Source organism: Lepidochelys kempii, chromosome 17, assembly GCF_965140265.1.
Source record: "Lepidochelys kempii isolate rLepKem1 chromosome 17, rLepKem1.hap2, whole genome shotgun sequence".
Lineage (NCBI taxonomy): Eukaryota > Metazoa > Chordata > Testudines > Cheloniidae > Lepidochelys > Lepidochelys kempii.
The window spans coordinates 13,797,668-13,817,043 of NC_133272.1; the positions used below are offsets into that span (position 1 = coordinate 13,797,668).

The 19,376-nt window shown below is 41.5% G+C and overlaps 1 protein-coding gene across 2 annotated transcripts in view; it reads right to left on the bottom strand.

Annotated features, from left to right (window-relative positions):
* Positions 1-19,376, bottom strand: part of GALNT17 (polypeptide N-acetylgalactosaminyltransferase 17) — a 288,971-nt gene that overhangs the window by 120,813 nt on the left and 148,782 nt on the right. The gene's annotated exons all lie outside the window — the stretch shown is intronic.

Genomic DNA, 19,376 nt, shown 5'->3' on the forward strand with positions numbered 1-19,376 from the left:
TGAGAGTCATGAACCACACAGAAGAACGCTGTTTTCTGCTGCTCCTAAAGCAGGGCTTCTAACTTTCAGTTCCTAGTAGGGTGTAGGTTTGGATTAGATTAAGTCCTTGCTGCCTAGAGAATTTATATTCAATACATTCACCAGCTCATTCCTATTTAAAAACATAGGGAGGCTGGAATTAGAGGAGCTTTGGGTTTGCTTTGGAAAACTCTCTCATCCACCTGACTCCATCATGGCCAAAGAAGGTGTCTCTGTCACTCTGCCCATCCCACACTGAGAATGATGGTCCTAGAACCAGAGTCACCAAAAGAACGAAATCAGTAAAGCCTCGAATGCAGCTGATTTATCCTATTGTTTCTGAACTGCAGCTGCGTTGTCATACAGTGATTTCACTCTGGTATTCTTTCAGTCTGGGTCCCCTCTAGTGAGCTATCAGAAGGAGCAGGCACAAATAGTGCTTTGTTTTGTTTTATCCTGAACAGGCATAAATGTTAACATTTGATTCAAACTGTCCCGTGGCTCACCTCTTTTTCATCAGGGGCTCTTTGAATGAGGCAAAATAATCATGATCCATCTATGTAGAGGCAAGTGCCAACAGCAACACCAAAACAATGGATTTACAACCATAGATGTAACTTAATTTTTATAGACGGTATTCAAAAGCAAGAAAAATGGGGATACTGAAGAAACACAAATCTACATTCAGGTGTTTCCCAAGACAGTTCAGCAAGGTTTTATTTGATCTGCTTCCAAATACAAAATGTCTGTGTCATCACATCTACCTGTCTACCTATCAGTTTGACACTGATGTAGTATATGAGTACCTTCCATGTAAAATAAATAGCAGTACTGAAGTCCCTATACGCCATTGTCAAGAAACAAACAAGGATTTTCTTCTCTTCCAGAAAACTGACTGGATGGCTGAAACAATTCCCTGTTGACTTCATCTGTACTTCTGGCAGATGTATGTTTTTTGTATACTGTCAGGCTTGGCAAATTATACACAAATGAATCCTGACTGCTGGTGGAAAGAAGCAGATGCTGATATTTGTTGGGATTTTTGTGGTGACTGTGTGATGACCCATCACAGATCATCATCAGGTTTTGAAATCTGGGCCTTCAGTACCAAAGCACAGACCTCCACCACTTAACATAAAGGAGTAACTCCATTAGCTGTCAGTAGTGGTAGACTTATCACCTATGTGGACAAGGCATAACATGAGTTTGGGGTGAAAATATGACACACTATTTACAAACATGTTACAAACACACACGATAGATAACGCTAAGTGGCAACAGGATGTCATAAGCCCATACACAACACTCAGCTTGTGGCCAGCTATGGTATATGCCTGGAGATAAAGCCTGTCTGGAATAGTCCCATGCTTGTCACAAGATCTTAACACAGATCTAGAAGAGATATTGGCTTCAATGCTGATATTACCTCAGACTTACACAACTGCTGAGAGGAATCTGGTGAGTTGACACTTTCTGTACTAAATCTCACTGAAAATCCACGGGAGATGGGTGCCTAACTGCCTTTTGTGCCATTAAAAACTTGGTTTACCCTGTCTACACTAGAGCTTGGCACTGCTGCAGCTATAGTGCTAGATGTAATCAGGGCAAACAGAGCAGACGGACTTCCCAGTGTTTAAACAGCACTGGGAACTTCTAAATGTAAATAAAGGCTACAAGGTTCTGAAATAAGATCAGGCTGGCTGGGTAACAAGAGATGCACTCCTTGCAAAAACAGAAAAAGAAAAACCCACAACACTCAGTAATGAACCTTTTAAAAGAAGATTAATTTGATAGTCAAAGAAAGCTGTTCCTTCCCTCAGGTTAGGAAAAAAAAAGGGAAGACGGATAAAGGTGATTGATCATTTCCTTTCATCACTTCAAGGAACAGGATGAATCTTTTGTTGCCATTGAATTCCCCTGCAGGTTTAGAAGCTTTTAAATCAATGTTATTAGGTTACTTGATTCTATCTTCTGTGTACTTTTCTGAGCTGTTTGCCATACTCTACTGGCTGGACCTGGAAGCAGGATTTTTTTAAGTCCACTGTTTGGTTCCATGGAGATTTAGAACCCATGGGGCGAATGAGGATTTATGATACGAATGTTTGTTATATATGGGCCTAGTTTACAGGCACTGTTAAGACAATAAAGGTTATTTTCTGTATTATCAAGGCACACAGTGTCAACATTTTCATCATGAGCCCCAAACTTCAGAGGCTCTATGACTTGGCCATAAAAACTGACCCTGGGCTGAACCTTGACACAAAGTTGCAGTCTTCATTTTAAATTGGTTTAGCATTTTTAAACCACATATATAAAAGAGAAGAGTGTGCTTTGGGATATCAGATGCTTTTTTAAAAAGCAACATCTTAAACGGAGACGAGATGCTACCATCGACCAAAGGACAACGGCAAGAAGGAACTCAGACTATGATTTATAATACTAGCGCATAGCTGAAGAGCCTTCCACTGGTAAATTATGTATATGATATACCTAAGGGCTTCAAGCAGTAACAATGGAACTTGCTTCTTCAGAAAATAACATCCTAACATTCTGTTCTGCACTGTATACACTCAGGAAATATGCAAAATGATTAAAAAAATTTTATGGAAAATTACTGCTATCAGCTAATTCTCTCTCCTATTGCCACTCTTCCCCAACGCCAACTGGTGTCAAAAACAAAAAGGCCCAAGTAGACTCCGGTCTAATGAGTTGTAAAATTTAATTAGTAAGATGGGATGCTACATCTGTATTTCTGGGGTGCAACCACAGAAAAGAAACCAACAACTGCCAGCTTTTTAAAGGAAGTTCTCCAACCGCCCTGGAATAAAGTGAGGGTCTACCGCAATGCCATAAAAGTGAAATTGAAGATAAATGAGCCCGAGGGAGATAAGTGCTTATTTTCAATGGGATTTGAACACCTAACTTCCTTATATTCCTGTGTAAACCTCAGCCTAACTCACTCACTATGCTGAGCTATTGAGTATAATACTGCACAGTGAACAAGACCTAAGACCAGTCCCTTCAGGGGATGACCTCTACACTCCGGGGAGGGAATAAGGACACAGTCCCGTAATGTTTTCAGTGCCCTTAGCTCCTACTCCAGTCATTCATCACTAGATCAAAAAGGGGGGAACATTTTCCATGAACATTTTCATGGAAATTCCATTCTTGTTGTGTTTCCCCCTCAAGAAATATAAAATTGTGTCAAAATGTTGTCTTTTTTACCTTTTTCCAACCAGATCTAGGGCTGATCAGAAAACAGAATTAATTTTGGGGGGAATTTTTTAGAAAAAAGCAATCCCTTTGTTGTGGTTGAAATATGAAGTTTCAACAAAAAAGGTAGCTGAAAAAATTAAAATTTGGTAAAATTTCAACCAGCTCTGCTCAGCACCAATCAGGTGAGTTTAGGATGCACAGGCAGTCTTCGCTCTGATTTTTTTGTTACTTTTCTTATGTCAAAGTTTGACTCAGACTCACAATTTATCAGACCACTCTGTTTTATTAGCAAAGCTGCTCTGCTAATACATTTAGAAGTGAGCCCCCCGAGTGGGGCTTGTGTCTCTTAATTTATAAAGCTTGCTGGAGAACAAGTTACAGAGAAGTTACAGACAAAAGAAGAAAAAGATTTTAGTCACCACCCTTCGAGATCCCTGAGACCAGTCACGTATCTTCAATTACCTGCCACCCTTAACAATCTCCTTTAACAGCTTCCAGTTAACTTAACTAATTGCCCTTCACACCTTCCATTCTGATGCCTGCTTCTTAGACGTGCTGGCTCTATCTTAATTGCTTCTCCATTCAAACGCTAACTGTCCCTAGGTGTGCTCCCTCAGATACTTGGTAACATGTTTTGGCATGCCCTCTCGTATACAATGTATCCAGCATGTCCCCTTATACAAGGCTATACAATGTTATACTTCCACACTTGAGAATTGCCGTTCTATTTCAATCAGATCATTGCTACTTGACATCTGAGTTGATGGCAACAGCACTGCATGTGGAGCAAAATGTTGGGAATAACTAAAGAGCATTAGTTATCTAAAAGCCTTCTTACAAATTAATGGCTTGGTCTATGCCTCAGTGGACATCTGGGACCAGATTTCCAAGAGTTTACTACCTCTCACTGTGGCCAGATTTTCAGAAGATCTTAGCTGCACTAAGGCACCTAAACCAGGGCCATATTTTCAAAGATGCTCAATGCCTAGTAGCTCCCACTGGGATGCTTATGGCCAGTTTCTCTGCTCTTCTGAAAACCTGGCCCATAATTCCCATTGACTGCACTGTGAATTGCCTAGGTTTATCTAAGAGCAAATCAGGTTTATGTCTTATCATAAGCAGAAAGGTATTTAGTATACACATGAATATATATTAAAAAATCACTAAATAAAACTGTTTGCTCCAGACATTTGACCTAGAAATCACATCTGTGTTCTTAGCAAATATGTACAGTACACTACATTTGTGTGACCAAAGATTTAATGCTTGCCACTCTCCCCTTAGAGCAGATGCTTTACAAAACTCCAGGGATATAAATAGGGCAATTATTTACTAAAGCCATATGTTGGAAGCACATAACATGTGCTTGGTTAACTTAAAAACCTTCAAATAACAATCATAATAATAGGACTGAACAGATCTCAGATTTAATTTATCGATGGAACTTTTTTGTTTGGGGCACTATGCATGAAAAACTGAAACAACATGTACACAACTTTCCCCTGCCCCCAAACCATCTTCTCCAGTAATATTGGTGAACTAGCGGGTCAGTCTTCAGGGAAAGCATTGAAGATGCCAGGAACTAAAGAGACCCAGAGGTTCCTCAGTCTTCTGTTGTGGAAATGATTTTACTGACCATTTGGGAAAGCGGTTGTGAAATGATCCCCTTTGTTCTGGTTGTGACATGACCCCCTTTTTGTAAAGAGAAATAAAAAGTACAGAGGAATGTGTTGGGAACAAGGCAAACCAGACGGAAACAGTACGGCTCCTGGATCACTGGTGTTTCAAGTTGAGGAGAGAAGGCGGAGGGAGACCTATCCTACAGAACAGAGCTGGGAGTTGTAACCCAAGGTCATTATTCCTGCAACAAAATCACCATGGCTCATTCTGAAGCGCACAGATTCTCTGCGCAGTTACCGTGTGACTGTTAATGCTAATAGGCATTAAATATACTGAAGTCAATGGAATTGCACTTGCTTATGCCAAGGGTAAAGTCTGGCCCAATGTTTTGAACTGTGCTGAGAGGAGAGGTAGGTGTGGAGGCCCAGTCTAAAGAGCATAAGCAAAAGGGCTTCTACAGCCCCAAGTTCAAGTCAACAGACTGATCATACATTACTGGCTTCTCTTTGTCCTGGCTACGATCACACCCAGAAAGCTGTTAACATCTCAGTCTTCCTGCAGTCCTTCCTAGCAGAGTCAGTCTCTTATGGGGTTCACATGTGCGCTGGGTTTGTGGCAATATCCCCAATGAGGGCAGATCCATGAGTAACAACGTCAGGATTTGGACTACAGAGATCCAGACAGGACAGTGTATTTCTATCCTGCCCACCAAGGCAGAGCTGTACCAAAATGCAAAATAAAGCTTCCCTATATACTGCTCACATTAAAGGGAGAACCTTCTCCCTTGCCATCTAGACAAGTATTCCGGCATTTCTCCATCTTAATGACTCTCTATTGCTTTTTCATATCTCATCTAAAAAAAAATCTCTATAATCTCTGAATGTCTCTTCCACTGGGATTATTTGTTAGTTATCTTTCTTCAGCGATCTGCAAATTCTGTGACGTTGTGGGGGGGAGGCAAGTTGTGGGGGGGGAGGAAAGTTGAATTTTATTGTTGGGGTGACCAAGAGCCCAAGAGATTCACCCCGACTCAATTATTTAAATGTCATTTTCATTATGCAATGCATTGGATGAACTTTGCTGCCCAAAAAACTTTGTCATACTAGTGGTGATTAATAAAATACAAAATTTACTTTATATGAAGTTACTTTTGATTTCTCAGATAGAATCCCCTTCCTTTCACTATTCTCCCCCCTTTGAAATTTCCTCCTTTTTGGGGGGCATGAAATAGTTCCCGTTTTTAGTTTTTAATTAAAAGCCAGCTCTGCCCTACATATGGGGCCATGGAAAGTACTGACTGCCCAGGTCCAGGAGCAATAGTGGCAGGAGGAAGGGAAATCAATACATTCACAACACAAACCTTACAAAGCTTGTGAGCAAAAGCAGGAAGAATATGGTAATGCGGTTTGAGATAGGCCCTTGTTCTATTTCTCAGGTGCCCTAAGGCAAGGGGGAAATGAATCCGGACTTGACATCCACATGGGAAGCATATGGTGAATAATTCACAATCCATCTCAAGATTTCATCGGGAAAAGAAAGCCTCAGCAATAAAGAACAGGAAAGTACAGTACCTATGGGCCTGAGCCTGCAAGATGATGATCCCCTCATCTGAGCTGCTGAGCAGCTAAAAATCCATTTAAGTTAATGTGAGCGGAGATTGCTCAGCACCTTTTTCCCCAATAGCAACTTTTCTGATGCATGCTGAGAGAGTTTAGCTTTCCTTGCTGTTGTCAAAGTACATTTTCAAGCTCACTGCCTAATTTCTTTCCCCCTCTCTCGTTTCAGAGGCTGCACACTCCGTACCTGAGCATGCAGCACTATGCATCAAAGAGGGATCTCTCGTGTGGCTCTAGAATATACTGCTCTCGATAAGAAAATCAAGATGCTTGATTTTAAAGTATAATTGTTATTAAAAAAAAATAAATTCTGCTTCTTGGGAACTCTGTACAGCAAAAAGAAAAAAACTGCTTGTAAGCCCAGAAACAAATGGAGTGTTTACAGCAAAAAATATTTTTACTCTGAAATATGCCTTAATTTATTATTGAGGGGGAAAAAAATGTTCAATGGAGCGTAGGTTCCATTTTCAAAAGTGAATTAGGCACCTAGGTCTAATTGATTTTGGGCAAGTTCTGTCAATTATCTATGCTTCAGTTTCCCCATCTGTAAAATGGGGATAATGAATCTCCTTTTGTAAAGCTCTTTGAATTTATGGATGGAAAAGCACTGCTTAAGAACTAGCTATTATCTTTAAGCCACCTTCTATTCTATTCTGGTTGTCATACTGCTCTTCCTACTGTAGAGCTGACTCCCTTCCAGATGTGTGTTAAGTGATGGTAATAGCATTTGTCACGTGCAATTCTTTCATTTTTTTCCCTCCATGGCGCTATGAGGGGATCAAGGCATTATGCTTCCCCATGATCCTGCTCTGGCTGTGAGGGGTTGGTGCTGAATTGACATCTGGAACAAATTAAAGCAGCCATATGGCTGCTCCGACTTACAAGTAGAAAAGTCCTTCATGGTCCATTCTGCTTGACAATGATCGGTGGAGTGCACCATTCTCTGGTCTCCCCTCATAACACAGATCTGTCTCCGCTTAACGCAGCAAGCCCTGATACATCTTCTACACCAGTTTTATGCCACCCCGGTTCTCCCCTTGCTGGGAGTATCCTCAGGTGCCCTTTTCGGGCATCTTTAAGGACACTTTGTGCTGTGCCAGTGTGACAAAGCAACCTTCAGCCAGATTCTGATCTCAAGTTATACCAGTGCAAACCCAGACGCTACTGATTTCAAATTTCTTCCTCCAGCTATATTCCCATATAACTGCAATCAGAATCGGACCTCTCTCGTTTCAGAGGCTGCACACTCCGTACCTGAGCATGCAGCACTATGCATCAAAGAGGGATCTCTCGTGTGGCTCTAGAATATACTGCTCTCGATAAGAAAATCAAGATGCTTGATTTTAAAGTATAATTGTTATTAAAAAAAAATAAATTCTGCTTCTTGGGAACTCAAAAGTGAATTAGGCACCTAGGTCTAATTGATTTTGGGCAAGTTCTGTCAATTATCTATGCTTTTCGGACCTCTTAGCAGGGTCCAAGATCAAGGCCAACAAATTGGAAAGAACTATTTCAGCGCTTCCTTGGGGAATGATGTTTTATAGGGAGATAGCACCACAGCATAAGATTTTCCTCCATTCTTAGCAAATGGGGTTGTGGCAGTGCTCACTGCTTTTCATTTGAATGAAATAAATGAAAACTCACTTTGCTTTGCTGAACTTCTTAAATCTGTCTCCTACCAGGTAGGATGCCTTTAGTACCATGGGAGCAAAAAAGGCAGAAATACTAGTCTTCGCTGGTGCATTGCGAAAGTGTGTTGTGTAGCCAGTCTACTATCATGGAAGTAAAATGTTCTGCCTGTTTCATTTGTGACTCCTGTTATGCTGGTGGTGTGGAATACAGCTTTGACAAGCTGTTTATGGGATACCTGACAGTCTCTCTGGCTCACTGCATCAGGGCCCGAGAGACTTAGTTCAGAAGTGACAAAGATGCCTTGTACACAGTCACAAAATGAGCCTCATGCATTATACATGGCAAGCAGGCCATGTTTCTTTGAATCCATTATACTAGTTCAGTCAGCACAGTTCCACAAAGAGCAGGTCATGTCATTCTATGACATACAGCATTTACTTTTTAAGTGTCCAGCTCTCACATCAGTACAGCAGAGTGGACCATCTGTAGCACTTCAGCAATCTAGTGTCGATGTGCAGCTTTAGCTCTGGAAGTCTTTGGAAGTTGTAAAATACATTTTTTTCCTCACTGCATCCTTCTTTTGATTTCTTCATCACATCTTCGCTCTGATGTTATTACACCACCCAAACAGGGAACCCTATTCACTCATTCCACCACTTGACTGCCAAGATGTAGATGTGACCTACCTTGTGCCTCACTGTGTTAACTTATTACTGTCACTATGTATAGTGCCTAGCAAAAGGGGATCTTGTCTGGGATCTGTAGGCATTCCTGTGATATAAATTAAATAATAAATAAAAATAACTCCAGAGAAGAAAACAACTAGGATGAAGGTTTTTTAAATGTATTAATCATAATTCTTCATCTTTTTGTGGAAAAAGTGAACGGACCAGAATGAGGCTCAACCAGTGAACTTGAAAATAAAGGCCTGGGATTCTCATGAGGAAATTAAGAAACTATGATCATGGGAACATTTTTCAGCAGATACGATGCTTTTATATACCAGCTGTTACGATTTTAGATCAGCTATAAAAGCAACTAATGTTTTCAGTTGATAATGTTTGTAGTTTTTAAGAGTGTTTTATGTAGTTATAAGCTAATGTTGGCTCATATGACTCACATTGCCTTTAGTGAAATTCTTCTTCTTTAGGAAATAAATGACATACCTGATTCATCTCCTGTTACAGTCCACAGCTTTTTCCCCCAAGTACACATGGCCCCCTGACAGAGTTCTCAGCAATTAGCATTCACTAGTGGAAGCTAGATAAAATCTAATGAGCCAGATCCACAGCTGGTGTAAAAAACAATGGATCTATGACAGTTTTGACCAGCAAGAGATTTAACCCACACAATTTTCCGCAAAGAAGATTCCTCATAATGACCATCACTCAATTGCTTTGTGTGACATTTCAAAGGCAGTGTACACAATTGACTACACTTTTCTCACCCTATACCTGCCCTCCAAATCTGGGCAACAGATTATCATGAATGTAGGAGGCCAACCAAATATTCAGTTGCCTGTTGTACTCATTTGCCAGAAGGATTCTTAACAGATGTCATACTTGGTGGGATATGGAGAGACGTATATGTGTCAAAGTCCCTTGTTCACCAGCAGTCTCAGTCAGTCCTCCCATTCACTGCCCCAGGTGCCACTCCCTCAGTTGCTGGTAGGGGAACACAGGCCTGCCTTCTAGTCTGGGTTCTGGCTCAGGGACTCTCTAAATAGCAGTTCCTTTCTGCATCTTGCTGCCTTTCCCTGAGCCTCTTCCTTACCTCTTGGCTCTCCTCACTCTTCTGGATTTGCCAGCCTCTCAATTCCCTCCTTCCAAGGAACAACCGTGGGCTACTTGTCTCTATAGATCCCGAACATCTCCCTCCCCCCGGGGCAGACTACTTCCCTTCAGCCCCCCCCCCCATGCTTCCAATTTCCTGTCTTTATATAAGCCCCCTGGTCCTACACAGGTGAGCTACCCCTAATTAGAGCTTTCCTCCCAGGCTTAATTCTCCCAGATTGCAGCCTAATTGACTGATTGGGCCCACTTGGCCCAATTCAGCTCTTTGCAGTGCCAATAAGGGGGGTACACCCCATCACAGTATGTCATGAATGAAAAAAAATTAGCCCCCGGTGGCCATTTGATCACCTTTGAAAAACAACACACAATTCAGCATGACTGAAATCCTCCTTTCAGGAGATGCCCAGCACTGGGATAGCAGCACGTTTACACAGCAGGTCTGAGATATACCAACAAAGGTGTAGGATCCGGCAGCTGCCTGCACTATGCTTAGTTTTACACTCTCTCTTCCCTCACTTTGACAAGCATGAATTTCCTTAAGAACATTACAGAAAACACAGGAAGCCATAGACTCGGAGCGGGGGGAAGAACATGACGGTGACCTTTAACATAAAAGTTCAAACCTACCACAGCACATAAGCAGTCAGGGAGCAATTCCAAACCAAGAGTCTGATCTGGAATGGTGCTGACCATCTGCAACACCTGTTGACTTCAGTGAGCATTGCTGGTGCTCAGCTCCTCTCAGGACCAGGCTGTGAATGGTCTCTATGATAGCCTGTGCCACGAATCTCGAGCGATTTCGTTGAAAAAAAAAATGAAGGTTGTTTTCTCAATTGCTTCTGCATAGCATGAAAGATTATGCTGTCCTATTTTAAAATAAGAATGCCACTACTTATTTACCCAAGTGCGGAATCATGCATACTGTGCTAGTTAGTTAAAGCTCAATGGAAAAGTAAATCCTTAGGAGCAAGAGCATGGGACAAAAATAGATCAATTGATTTGTGAAGACAAGGTGGTTTGTTTTGAGCCTTATTTATTATTCTAGAGTACTTGAACCAGGTAGAAATTCCACTTCATTTTCTTTTACAGCTTCCATTTGTAGCTAGAGAAAATAGATCAGTGAGAAAAGAGAAGTGGTACATGATCTTGAGAGATTTTGCTTCAGAGGAAAGAAGTACTTGGGGCACCTTAGAGACTAACAAATTAGACTCATGGGTTCCAGCATTAGGACTATCCGTCCACAGCTTCACTCTCAGATGGGATTAGACTGTATGACACATTTGTTGTCTAGTGTTAATAATGAGCACAACACATGTACTGTGTGGCCAATGCTACCCCTGGGCAGGCAGACACAACTTCCTCAGAAGTCAGCAGAGGTTTGCAGGCAGTATGGGACTGGCAGACAGACACATATATAAAGCTGAAGGCAGAATTAGGCTCAGCAGGTTTATTAGTGGGGTGGGCATTGCATCTACTAAGGAATTTTATGAAGAGGTATTGCTCTCTCTCCAGACACATACAGCTAAGAGGTGACTAAGAAACATGGGACCAAATTCTGCTGTGACTCATGCCACATGTAACCCCACTGACACTGATGGAGTTACGTGGAGTGTGGCAAATCACGGTACAAACAATAAATGCTTCATCTATCACACATCTATGCCTCACACTGGAGGAACTCTGGGCTAACTCATGGCTCGGTTACACTGTTGCAGCCCCACTGAAGTCATACAGGTTATGCGATTTTTAACTGAGGCTAGAACTACTCCCACTGAATTTGCACAGGTCAAAAGGAAGGCAGAATTTGGTTTTTTATTACAAAATCCTATCTGCAATCATGCAGTAATGCTCCATAAGACAGGGTCTGTCTTGGCTGGAAAAGTGAGACTTCAAAAGAAGTTTAAACAACAAAGACACTTGAAAAATGACAATCTGATTAGAAGCTATAGTTACAGTTCTTTTAATGAAATGCACTGCTTTATTTCTTAGTCCTTAGTCTAGACTGCATGATTACTTCATAGCTGTAGTTCTTTGTTCCTCATTTACTACGGAAGACATGAGAAAGATATTTTTTCCTTTCTCATCACTAATATACACATTAAAAATCATTATCTAAATACATTTAGTGTAGCTGATGCAAAGAAAGGGCACTGATGCTCTTAGGAAAATTTTTACCTACTGCAGCCTTCATCCACATGTCTCAAAGCACCCTACAGACACAAATTAATCCTCTGTGAGGTAGGTATTCTTATACCTCAGGAGAAACTGAGGCACTGAGACAAAGTGACTAGCCCAAGTTCACAGAGCTAGTCAATAGCAGAGATGAGACCATAACCCCAGAAGTTCTGATATTGAATCCTTTGCTCTCTAAACACTCAGCCACACTTGGAAATCTTGTTGTTCCAACCACTTTGGTGAATGCAGCCTCAGCACACTAGAAGATGAGTGCAATACAATAAAGGGAACTTGAGCTTTTCTTTATTTGCATGCTGCTCATTCGGGATACCTGAACTCTAGTATAAAAACATATTTAAAAGCAGCAAAGACCTGCGCTGTTTTTCTAGTGGCAAGGAAATGATTCCCCAAAGAATCAGAAAAAAGCCAAATATCTCATCCAATTACAAAATGTGTACAACATTAGATCACATAGCTATTTAATTGTCAACTACAGGCTTAAATCAGACAAGAGGTTCAGACCATTTCATACTGCAAGCAACTTTGAAAGATAAATGTGCTCTATTTGCCATTTTAATAAACTTCATTTCTGTAAAGACTCTTGTTATTTATTACAGACTGAAAGGGAATGATAGAGACAGATGGAGAGACCAGAAAGCCATTCTACAGCTAAAAAGAGATTAGGCTGGCAAAAAGTTAGGGGGCTCAAAACTAAGGTAGTAAGTCATATAGGAAAGACCACCAGGGCCCTACATTTAGATATAGCATAACTAGAGAAGTGGCTTAGCCAGTACAATGAAGTTGAAGGTCACGACACTGGAGGAAATTCAGAAACGGAGCTGGATTCTAACTTTGCAGCACACACTCATCTTTGCAAAATAAACGCCTTAAAACACATTGCAAATAACATCTTGAGCTCTTAGGTCTAGATGCACTGCAAGGTCCAGGCTGGCAGAAGATGTTGTGGACTAAAGCACAGGACACATCAGTGCTGGAATACCCTCTAGATGGGAGCTGTTCTGGGAGGTTGTTGCAACAGAAACAGGTCATTGTGGCACTCATCGCAGGCCTTGTCTACACTTGCAGTGGCGTGTATTGTTCGCCGCAGTGAAAGGCAAGCTGCATTCACACAGCGATGTGTAGCTACCCATGGCAGTGAAAGGCTCTAATGGGGGGAGGCAGTTGGGAAAATGCTCCAGCAGCAGGACCCTACAGTGCAAAAAAGAGCAGTGTACATTTAGGAAGCACTGCTTGGGTGAGTAGAGAGCCATGTAGGGTACATATCCTAGGGTTCTGGCATGTCTGAGCTTGCCTAAGCAAAGCCTCATCATCTACACTGCTGTTTATACCCATGTTGGCTGGGCAGGCGGGATCTGTACTCTACATGCCACTGTAAGTGCAGACCTAGCCATAGGCACAGATGCGGATGCATCACTGTGACCCAGGAACCTCATGATGCCCACAGGCAGAGGGTACAGGCGGTGTGCAGAATTTTACAGGGTTGGATATATACATAAATAATTCACTCAAGGGTGTCATCTGAGGTCTCTACTGAGACCAGTAGCTCACTGATCATCATACTCAGTGTGAAATGTATGTATGGATAATATTTAAGGAGTTATGTATCTATACTGAAAATTATGTTCTTAAGGCACGTAACCAGGAAGCGACACATCCTAGACAGGTTCCTTTCAAGCAGGAGGTAACAGATGCTTATTTCCCTGTCTGGTCAAGTGCACTGGCTATCATGCCTCACAACTGATGTCTATTTACATTCTTAACATGACACTGATAAAAACATTGCAAAATCTACAAGAGAGGGAAGTCACGGGGGGGAATCAAAGGACTGTTCTGATACATCTGGGGGTGCAAACAGACACCCCGAATCTTTCACCCTGGAGGCAAGCTGACAGTGTGATTTGTCTTGAATGGATCACAGCCAAGCCTGACTGTAAAATGTTGGAAGGACTTTGGGAGAGCTTTGCTGTATAAGACATGAAAGTATCTAGTTGAGTAAGTTTAGCTTCCAGGATGCGTATTATGATTTTATTTTATATGTAACCATTTGTTTCAATACTTCTATTTGCTATCACTTGAATTGCTGTGCTTTGTCAAATAAACTCTTATTTGTTTTCACTATAGACATATCTAAGTGCTGTGTATTAAGAGGAACTGAGTTGTAACTGGTAAGCTGGGGTGTCCTGCTTCTTTGGAAGCAGCGAATCTGTGAATACTGCATCCAGTGGACCAAAGACTGGATATTCCAGGGAGACAATCAGAGGCTGGGTGATGGAGTGTGCGTATCACTAACCTGTAGTGAGAGAGTGGGGCCCACGTAGGCCTAGAGGGAGTGCTTGTGTTTCCCATGGCCAGTGGAGTTGGGGACTTGACCCGCAGCCGGCAAAGATAAGGGTTCTTCATGCTAAGGGCAAGTGGTAGCGAGGTGCTTCCAAACCCTGGGTATCCCTGGGAAGCATCACAATCACTCCAGATGGAACCCCCAGTGGAATTTAAAGCTGTCTCTACCTAATGGAAACTTGATGGGAGGGAGGACACTACAGCAGTGGCTGCCCTCCCTCAGATTGAATCTCCTGCTGAGATACAAAGAGACAAGTGGGTAGAGGCTTTATCTCTTTCTGCACTAGCCCAAGAGAAACTGACCCTGAATGTCAGACATTCCCAGGAGAGCACAGAATTTATTCTGTTGCTTAGATTACACTAGATTGTGTATGAAAGCTGTGAAGTTCTCCCTTATGGAGTATTTTCACCTTGCTTATCCTAACAGGGAATTTAAGACTCACAACATTTGCCTATTAAAAACATCCCTGTACAATTGTTGATGTTTCTTGCTGCAAACATCTGGAGACATTTTTCTTTGAATTTTCAGTCCTCCTAATTCCATCTGGAAAATGAGCCACGACACATGAGCCATTTGCAATTCACGGCAACTATGACATCAGTCAAATTTCCATGGTAACACTCTCTCCCTCTCCCTCCCTAGTTATAGACATGCATTCCCTACAGAGTTAGGTTGCAGATACAGATCATTATATTTAATCTGAACAAATGTGTAGTGGAGCTGACTTCTAGTCCATGAAACTGCATAAGAAATTAAATTACACTCACTGTTTCCTTCTCCTGAGTCCCAGTGTCATTACTTGCAGCGCTGTGCCATTATCTGCTGGCATTTTGCATCAGTACATAATGATCCAATATCAGATAATGTTAAGATGCAAAACCATTCAAAACACCAGACAGCAATTTTCTGCTCAGTTTCCCAGTTTAACCTGAATTGATGCTACACTGCAAATTTGGATGGGGTTGGACTACTCTCATTATAACAGCATCTTGGGCAGCTGTAGTCACTTGCACATGGCCCTTTTGATATTGGCCTTGATAGTGCAATTCAGAGGCAAAGAAGAAGAAAACTTAATTCCAAGATTTATCCTAATCAACAGTAAAAAAAAAACCCTGTTCAATCTCTATTGACATTCACTGTGATTTATAAATACCTGCTTTGCTAAATAACATGTTTTTGGGTTTAACTTTAAATCCTTCCATTCCCAATAATAATGTGTGGTTTAACTGTCAACAGGCCTGGCAGGGTCCCATATTCATGTCTCCCAGTGATTTGCAAGTTAAAAGATTGTTTTCCTAAATACCAGCTTGGCAAATTCACCTTGGGCTCTGAGAGTCTTTCCACCTCAGAGACCGTCACCAGAAATCATGGCGCTGCAGGACCAGTGATGACTTCAGTGATACCTATGCAACCCCATTAACCTTAAGTGGGTTTGAACAGGTCACAGAGGACACAATCTGAAGACAATGGAGTTGTACAGGTGGAAATGAGGGTACCATCTGTCCTGTAGTCAAACCAAAGAATAGCTCAGAGGATTGCCTATCCTTCCTGGGCAGTCCTTATAGTTTTCCTATAGTTCCTGTATAGCAGTTAGATGTGAGGAGAGAGAGAAAGATGTAATTTTATCTATAAGGACAAAGTGAGGCCTACTTTAACAGTACTGAATTACTGAGGCCTAAATCTCAACCTCCACATCTGGTCTGAGCAGCCTGAGCAGATGCAGGGAAGAAGGGGAATTACTTCCCCCAAGCCATGAATTCAGATTTAGGAGCCACTCTATCATCAGTCCTATGGATAAAGTAGCCTCCGCGGAAAATTATATGCTCCCAATTCCCAACTCCCCTCCTCCCACAGCAGTGCCAGGTGGGAGACTGCGCATGACTCCGCACAGCACAGGGGATTCTGCTCTTCCACATTCTCTAGCACTGAGCAGCCCACCAAATCCTGCCTCCAAGAAGCCCTTGGGAATGAGCTGGATTTTAATCCTCTAAAACATTTAAATTACTGATCCATATAGCTCCCGATAAAGCAACTGTTCTGTGGGAAACTTTGAAACACTTGTGCCCTGCATGAGAAGAGCCTTCGGAAAGAGCCTGAATTACATGAAACAGCCAAATAAAGGATGATGGTGGATGGGAAACTGGCATATGGGAAGATAAAACATAATTGAAATAGAATGATTTAACATTTCATCTACCTCTATCTAAATTCAGCTTGTGGGCACTTTTGCATGTGTGCACACGTGCACGTGTGTGTGATAATCTCTTTTACTGGATGCCTGTAGATGGTATTTTATGCATTATTAGCCAAGTCAATAAAGATGAAGCAGAATAAATCGCTTTCATGTCTGGTTGGTCCATTTTGGTCCAAATTAAGTCTCATCAAAGTAATTGGAGTGAATCTGGGATTTGTGTGTCTAAATCAGGGGTTCCCAAACTTAGTTCATGGCTTGTTCAGGGTAAGCCCCTGGCAGGCCACGAGATGCCTTGTCTACCTGAGTGTCTGCAGGTACGGCCGCTTGCAGCCGCTTCCCGCAGCTCCCATTGGCTGGGAACGGCAAACCGCGGCCACTGGAAGCTGCATGTGGCCATACCTGCAGACGCTCACGTAAACCAAGCATCTCGCGGCCCACCAGGGGCTTACCCTGAACAAGCCACGAACCAAGTTTGGGAACCCCTGCTCTAAGTTTTAGATCCATTACCTATTTCTTTGACATTCTAATTGACATATTTTATGCCCTGCTCCATTTCAAAGCTTTGTAAAGTACAGGTGCACAGGATTAGGGTTCTGAGGATGTCACAATAACAAATAAAATCCATTTGGAAAGAGTAAGATTAAAACTAAAAATAATAAGGTTTTCTGCATCCATCATCATATGAACCAAGTTTTGAATATATGCTCAAGCCAGATAATCCTTGGTTTAAATTTAGCATTTTAGGATGATTTGAGTCATTGGACAGTATGATCAAATGCTCAGGACACAGGCTGCCTTACCTTAGATGCATGCTTGCAGCACAGCATAATGTCCAATTTTCTTGTAAATGGCTTAGTCAAATGAACCTGTCTCAGTTTGAAGTGGTGCCAGGAAGACAGACAGGGGCAAGATAACACCTGTAGAGCCATGGTGTGTATTTACATTTTAATGAGCCATCCTCCTGTGACATCACTGATTAGTCTCTTGGATGGCATGCCATGAGTTGCACGGAGGTAATGGTATCACAACCTGCTCAGTATATATTTCTAGGCATAACTCTATTTTCATTTTAGCTTTGCAGTTTGCCTTTAATAAATAATTTTTCCATTAAAATAAATGATCGCGGTGTGCTGTTCATTCATGCATATGAAATTGAGTAATTGCACATACTGTAGTGCTAGTGGGTCATGGCACCATACAAATGCTTCTCGGGGGTGCTGGAAGCATTTAGCTAAGTTTGGTTCGAGTCTGCGGAAGATGTAGTGAGAGGTGGTCAACAGTTTTAATCAAAACATTTTTGAAGTGAAAAAAATCATCAAAATGAAAGTTCCAAGAGGCGAGATTTTGGGGGGCGGTGAGGCGGTCAAGAAACTTAAAACTCAAAAAACAAACTATTTTTGGTTTTTTGGCAACCAAAATCTTTCAGCTGAAAACTTTTAAAGAAAAATTTCACCAATTTGTTTTTATTTTTACTAAAAAAGTGGGAATTTGAGTTGGCTTTTATTTACCTCTCTTTAATTATTATGATCCTTGTTACTGAAGAAAAATACAACTGCCATTAATGCTGCTATAATAATTATAATTTATTATTTGTATTACAGTAACACCTAGAGCCCTGATTGAGATCATGGCCTCAATGTGCTTGTGCTTTATAAACACACAACAAGAGATAGTCCAAGTCCTGACGAGCTTATGGCCCTGACTCAGTGAAATATTTTGGCACATGCCTCGCATTAAGCATGTGATAATTCCATTTAAGGTACTCTTGTACTCAAAGTTAGTCAGGCATTTACATACTTTGCTGAATGGAAGCTGAAACAGATGAGCAAGGAAAGGTGGAAGAAAGAAATGATCATCATCGGTTTCAGAGTAGCAGCCGTGTTAGTCTGTATTCGCAAAAAGAAAAGGAGTACTTGTGGCACCTTAGAGACTAACAAATTTATTTGAGCATAAGCTTTTGTGAGCTGCATCAGATGAAGTGAGCTTGTAGCTCACGAAAGCTTATGCTCAAATAAATTGGTTAGTCCCTAAGGTCCACAAGTCCTCCTTTTCTTTTTTTGATCATCATCCTCATTTTGAAGGTGGGGAACTGAAGTGCCAAAGGATGAAGGGCTAGCTTTGCAAAACTGATAAAATTATTTTTAAAAATGATATCTTCTGTGGGCAAAATGATCACCTCATATCTGACCTTTCAGTCCTCATCCTCAAAGGAACCTGCACACCACCTTCAAAAGATGAGCCTGAGAACTTAAATTCATAACTCTGCAACATGGCCTCTACTAAATCCAGAACTCATGGATTTAATACAGACTCTGGATTTATGGCTCATTACAATAATCTGTAACCCACTAACCCTCCTTTGTCCTATGACTGTAGAGGTGTTAACTGTCCACTTCACCTTGAAGTGTCTCTTGCACCTTGAATGGTCTCTTGTTAATTCCTTATCTGTTTCATCTGTAACACTCTGCGTACCTTTCCAAGATCTGAAGAAGAGCTCTTTGTAAGCTCATACATACATACACACCCACACGTATACATGTCAAAAATGTCAACCAATCAAAAAGGATGGGTAAAAAAAAAAACTTGCATCAGCTTGAACTTGAGTTGATAGATGAGAATATATTCCTTTCCTTCAAAGTGTCCGTTTCCTTTCCGAGAAAGAGAAAATGCAGTAAGACCTCTTTTGTCAATGCAGAAGTTGTTTGCAACTATACACAGAAAAATGAGGGGAAAAACATATAGGAAAACTGCTC